The following is a 6843-nucleotide window of genomic DNA, read 5'->3' on the forward strand; positions in this document are numbered from 1 at the left end:
CTAAAAACAGATTGTTTTTGTTGAACTTAAGCTCCAGAGTCAGGAAGACCTGGACGAGAACCTGGGGCTTCTGCTTAGCAGCTTTAAAAGGTAATTTTTCCCTCTATGAGTTGACTCAGCCGATGGTTGTGTTTCATCTGCTCACCTGTGACATGGGGACAGGGTGTGATAAGTGCGGTGATAAAGTAGATGGAGCTTTTCCAAGTTTGGTCTGGAACCGCAGGTCATCTGGGAATCAGTCCCACCCTGACGCACTGAATCAGAGGCCGGGCATGAGGCCGGCAATCCCCAGTCGGCGTTACAGCACACCTTCCAGAGAACTCTGGCGCTGTGCTGAGCACAGAGCCCAGTACACAATGAAGTAGGTAACAAACGATCCACACTGGTGCCACTGTTGTCGCTGGGCTACCCTGCCGTAGTTTTAGTACCCTTCCTGTGAAGCTGATTGAGTTCCCTGTGTGTCCCTTCCTCTTCATGTGTTACAAATGCACTCACGTTTCAACTGCTAATAGCACCAGTTGTCCACACAGCTGCCCTTTGGGAGCCGATCTTCCAGCCTCTCCTTGAACATACCCAGGGACAGATAGCTAGTCACTTCTCTGGGTAGGGTAAGTCCCAGGTCAAGGTCTGCCCACCCAGCATGTCACTGTGTGTGTCCTGTGCAGACCTCCACACTCCAACATCTCTTTTCCCCTCACACAGGCCTCTCAGCAGTGCCTGCTCAGGCCCTGGGGCAACTTTCTTGCATACTGAACCTCAAATAAAGTCTAGCTGGGCCTGAGGTGCAAGGGAGGTGTTGCTCTCTGAGGAACAAGCAGTATTTCTGTTTGCTGGTGGTTTTGGCAACACTTCACCCTGCTGACTCAATCTGGTCTGAGGTCAACCAAAACCCCGGGGCCTTTTTCTCAGGAACTGCAGATGCTCTGGGGGATTGGATCACCCTGTCATTCTTTGACGTGGAAGACTTACTTCTTAAAAAGAACACCACTTTCGAATTATAAGACTGAGCTGGCCTGCTAAATGTGGTACAGACTACTTAGAATTCAGGAAACCGGGGGGGGGGGGGGGGGGGGGGGGGGGGTAGGAGGGTCCCTGGTTTGAGGTCAGCCTGGGCCTTGTCTCAAAAACAAAAACAAAGTCACCACCAACAAAACAAAACAATGATTCCCCCCCAAAGAACAAAAACCAAAATCATGCTTGATACAGTAAGTTTGGAAAACACGAAGGGAAAAACAAAACTAGTTATGAACATTAAAACTTTTTTTCTAACTTAAAACAAAAACTCCTCAAGCAAACGAACAAACAAAACCTCCCCACACTTGAAAATTTTCTATTTTTCTTGTGGAAGAAAAATTGGAGAAAATAAAACCAATGCAATAAAAGGAAAATTTCAAATTCTAATGCCTCCGGATATAATTCATATAAACATCAGTATAACACCGGAAACACATCCCTCCCTCCCCTCGTCTGCAGACTTGGATTTAGGTCTGGCTTCTGTACCTCTTGGTTATGTCACAATCCATTTAGTGTCTTGGAGCCTCAGTTTGGTCATCTGTATAATGGGGGTGACAATCACCATTTCCCAGGACTGTGACAAAGATGGAAATAATAGAAATTAATCTTGCAGCATAGTCAAGGTCTGCAAAAGGCTCAGAGTGGGACAAGAACTTGTCCTGGCTAACTGCTATTCTCTCTAATCAGGTCAGAGGTAATTTCCATGGTCTTGTTCTGTATCTTGCTACCCTGGTTCTTCTCACTTCCTCTGTCTTGCAGCTACCCTGTGTATCTGCATGTTAAGTAGCGTCGGTCACGAACCATCCTATACTGTGCTACTTGAAGCACATCCAGGGCAAGGACCACATTTCACCTTGTTCATTTCTTTGCTCCCGGTATCTAACAAGGTGCGTGTGTGACCTACTATGGCTGTCGAGAAGTGTGGAGTAAGCGAGCATTGGATAATGGGTTGTGGAAGAAAGGAATGACCTTTAGGGAGACTGACTGAATGAATGGCTGGCAGGCTGGGTGGGGACCTGCAGAGATGATGTCATTCACTAAATGATGTCAATCCCTCCTACCAGAGAGAGGGCCCTACCTCCTGTAGCAGGCTTTGTCATAGCAGACAAGGCTCTCTGACATCTTGGGACAGGTAGGCCCAGCTCTCTGGTCAAAGTGCCTAGAAACTAGGCCTCCCAAAGCCTGGGAAGGAGAGACAGGGGGGCGTGGTGGGGCAGGGCGGGGCTGGAGGTTTGGAAGCAGCCAGAGCTAGGGGTGCCCCCTCTTCAAGTCTGACACACTGACTGAGTCAGTTGAAGACTGCGACTTTGGAATGCAGTTCTTGCAGTCTGCAGCCCCACCTGTGGAGTGATCACTGGCCAGACTCCAGTCCAACTAGCCTAAAAGCAGGCTGACTGGAGGCAGCAGTCTAGCTGGGTCCAAGCCTGATGGTGCTTTCTGCAGGCTCTGACCCAGACCTTCGGCTTGCTTGCTGTGTGGTCTTATCTGTTTCTGGACCTGGAAACAGGGTGGAGGGACTGTCTCTTCCTCTTTCTGATTGCTTAGGCGGCATCTTCACTTTCTCCAGGCAACCTCCAAAAATTCCCAAAAGCAAAAGCAAAACAAACAAGCCGACACTCAGGACTATTTTAAGCTCACTGAGCAGGCTCTTCAGAGGAACAAGGAGTTCATCGAGAAAAACCGGGGCTTAACCTGAATTGGGTTCCATCTTCAACTTCCTTACCTATAAAATGGCCAGGGATGACAACGGCTCCCACCCCTGGGGACTAAGGCAAGGCGCATTGCAGGATGGGAACGGTGTGTTTCTCACCTAGAATTTGCTAATGGCTTCAGGGCCAGCCCTTTCTTCTACCCCCCATCCCACAGCTTGTAGTCAGATGGGGCCTTCTGTGACATTCCTGAGCCTGGCTTGGCCACAGCTAACAAACCAGAGCACGGGGGATTCTCTTCACTGAGAGCCTGGCTGGTGTCAGGGCCTGCGGGAAGGGAGTTTTTAGAGGAGGAAGTGGTTGTGGTCAGACAGAATGATGGAGCAACTTGGCTAGGATCTGAGTGGAAACCCCCAACTCCTACCATGTTCTCATAGTGGGATGTGGGGGCAGACACTGTAGCTGCCCCACCCCCACCTCCATGAGAAAGTACCTGGTGTTCACTCCAGGTTTCACATGGGGCCATGTTAGAACAAAGGACTTAGCTGACCCGGTGAAACCTCACACCAGCCGCTTGCCTTCTTTGGCCAGGGAACCTGTCCCTCCCAAGAGAGTTTTGCATTCAGAGATGGGTGCTCTCAGGCAGGCCTCTGCTCTGCTGCTCTGCTGCTCTGCTGTGGTGCAGGGAAATGGCTCTTGCTGTAAGCTCCTGGTTTTCTGTGTGTCATGGGAGGTCCTTTCCCTTCTGGGGGAGTGACAGATGCTCAGGCGTGGGACAATATTGAGCCTAAGACGCTGTGGTTAAGGCGAGCTATTTTGTAAATGTTGGGCTGTTGGATGGTTCTGTCTAGAAATAAGGCGGCACCGAGGATGGTTGGAGGACTCAATGGTTGCTCACTGAGGCTTAAAGAACCTTCTGCATGGACTTCCTCATCGCCCAAGTAGGGCCGTTCCCCATTGAGCCCCTTTCCTCTGTCTGTAAAACAGAAGTGTGAGCTCTGTAAGGGTCTAAGGTCTCAGGCCTCTGATCTGCATTCAAGCTGTGGCCATGGCGCGGGCTCAGGCTCCCTTCACCTCTTTGGTTTTAGTTTTTCTGTTTGTCCAATAGGTGTCTCACCCTTTCCCACTCTTGGGGTCACTAAGTTTAAATGGCTGATGAGCATAAAAGTGTTTTGGACAGGAAAGTGGATGCTAGCCACATGTGAGGACCCAGGCTTGAAATCTCAGCACTTGGGAGGTTGCGGTAGGAAGATGGCAAGGTGGACCAATCTGGACTACAAGCATAAACTATGGTTTTAAAGTGGGAGGACAAATAGACACGAATATACATGTGTGAGTTAGCCCCATGTCTCCTTACACACTGAGAAATCAGGAATATACAACCCCAAGATGCTGCTAGAAGAAACCTTTAGAATAAGCCCCATAGGACCTGTGACATCTCCATTGTCCCGAAGAATCACAAACCAGACCCAGCTTCCATTCAGAATTCTTTGCCACTTGCATGCAGTTTTCCCAAACTCTCCTGTTTTCATCTCCAGACTCTCATTCATGAGTTCAGGTTCCCAATGCCCCTCTTCTGGGTTCTCTAAATCAGAGGCTGTGAACATGTACCCAGGAACCAGAGTCAGCAACTCCGAGTAGAGCGTCCTTGGCAGCCTCTCTCCCCGCACATGTACACAAGCCCCGAGTCCTGAAGACTCTATTCTCTGAGAAGCCACCCTTTGTGTGCCTCACGTGTACCCCCAACTGTGAGAAACACCTTGGGATACTTTGTATGATCAGCCTTGTGCTGACACTGGAGACACACAAGTTGGCATCTTTGTCCTTAGGGGCGACAGGCTGGTGGGGGAGGGGCAAAGTAACCACAGACCTGAACATGAGTTCTCTTTTTGTTTTGTTTTTGTTTTCTGTTTTGCCTACTTGACAAAAAAAAAAAAATCCTCTGGGAAGAGGAAACTTATTGAGAAAATGTCTACATCATATTGGCCTGTAAGCAAATCTGTGGAGCATTTTTCTTTGTTTCTCTCTTTCTTTCTTTCTTTCTTTCTTTCTTTCTTTCTTTCTTTCTTTCTTTCTTTCTTTTAGATAGGGTTTCTTAGGGCAGCCCTGGCTATTTTAGAACTCACTCTGTCTGTGGACCAGGCTGGCCTTGAACTCACAGAGATCTGCCTGTCTGGGCCTCCCGAGTGCTAGGATTAAAGCACCACCACCCAGATTCCCTTAAAAACTCTTATACGATGTTTTGAATGAAGAGTTTGTGGTTTTGGCCACTTAAGACTGAAAAAAGTTGTGATTAACAAGAGACCAGGACTGCTGAAGTGAAACCTCTGCTTCAGTGGGACCACCGATGCTGAGTAGCTGGGACCACCGATGCTGGGTAGCTGGGACCGCCGGTGCTGGGTAGCTGGGACCGCCGATGCTGGGTAGCTGGGACCGCCGATGCTGGGTAGCTGGGACCGCCGATGCTGGGTAGCTGGGACCGCCGATGCTGGGTAGCTGGGACCACTGATGCTGGGTAGCTGAGCCTGAAGAAATAGCTGTGGTCAACAAGAGACCACCATTTCTCAGGTAAACATCTTCAAGACAGTTTTCCTCAGGGTCAGCAGCCAGAAGCTGTGTGGTCCAGAGGAGCCCAAAGCTGCATCTCATGCTGGAAACTGAGGTTGGTAATGAGTAGAAGTCTCCAACGTGGTCCTAGCTTTGGCAGCATGGAAGCTGGAGGGTTGAAGGGGGTCATGGAGAACAGCTGAGAGTTGATACTGGGAGAGTCTAGGAGAGGCTACCACGAAGGTGCAGTTTCTGCTGCAGTAGAGACCTAAGCAGACTGGAGATATCAAGACCATGGAGTGACCAGCAAAGACAGTAGCAGATATGAGATAGCATTAGCTTGATCCCATAAAGCTTTGAACATGGCTTTTCCAGCTCAACATCTCAAATGCCGCCACCATCCTCCCTAAAAGATAAGTGGTGTGTGTTGTAGGTAGTAGAGATGGGAACTGGGCAAGCCAGCCCCTTTGCAGCCCAGAAGGTTAAGAGCGAGTCCAAGGCATCCTGACACTGAGGTTTTCACAGTACTGAATTTTGGTTTTGCTTAGTGATGAGTATAACTGTGTTATAAAAATAAAAATACCAAGTCTTGGTGTCAATTATTGGGGAGCTACAACGGGCTACAGAGAGCATAGAAGGCCCTGTATATATTTGGGAGCAAAAGGGGAAAGAGGCAGAATAACCTTGACTCTCCAAAATTCTACTACACAACTGTCTCGGTTCTTGAAATAAGAAAGTACGTAACTTAATTTGGAGTTTTACAGGGGCTCACAATTAAGAGACTTTCAATATAGCCAGATATAGTGGTGCACACCTTTAGTCCCAGTACTCAGGAAAGCAGAGGCAGGCAGATCTCTGTGAGTTCACAGTCAGCCTGGTCTACAGAGTGAGAACCAACCAGGGTTACATAATGAGATGAAAGCCCATCTTAAGAGAGAAACAGACAGACAGACGCACACACTTTTGACTTCTAAAGTGACCCTAAACTTTCAAAGTGTTGAAATGTTTAAGTACTGTGGGACTTTTAAAGTTATGTGTTTCATATTGTGGTATTAACATGACATCATGGGGACAAACAAGAAAGTAAAGATTACTGCTTAATAGTGATACATCTGTGTGTGATGCTGGCGAGGGGTTAGTTATGAAGGTTAGGTCGGGGGTTTTGGTTTTTGTGTTTTCTCTCTTTTGTCAGCTTGACACAAATTAGTCATCTGGAAAGAGGGAATCTTAATTGACCTGCCGGCAAATCTGTGAGCATTTTCTTGATTAATAATTGAACTAGAAATGCCCAGCCCATTGTAAGTAGTGCCATTCCTGGGCTGGGTTATATAAGACAGCAGGCTGAGCAAAGCATGGACTATAAGCAAGGAAGCAGTACTCCTCCATGATCTCGGCTTCAGTTCCTGCCTTCAGGTTCCTGCCCTGGCTTCCCTTGATGGTGGCCTGTGAGCTGTAAGACAACCCCTTACAGGTCAGTGTCTTGTCACATCAACAGAAAGCCAACTGGGACAGCTTGCCGCTTCACTCCTGTATATGTTAAAAAGTAGGCCTTTCAATAGTAAGGCCTATTAATGAGGCTGGAGAACTGGACCAGATTGTTTGTGGGTAGGCCCCCCTGCCTCTGTGGGCCTCT

The sequence above is a fragment of the Arvicanthis niloticus genome, chromosome 5 (genome assembly GCF_011762505.2).
Source record: "Arvicanthis niloticus isolate mArvNil1 chromosome 5, mArvNil1.pat.X, whole genome shotgun sequence".
Classification (NCBI taxonomy): Eukaryota; Metazoa; Chordata; class Mammalia; order Rodentia; family Muridae; genus Arvicanthis; species Arvicanthis niloticus.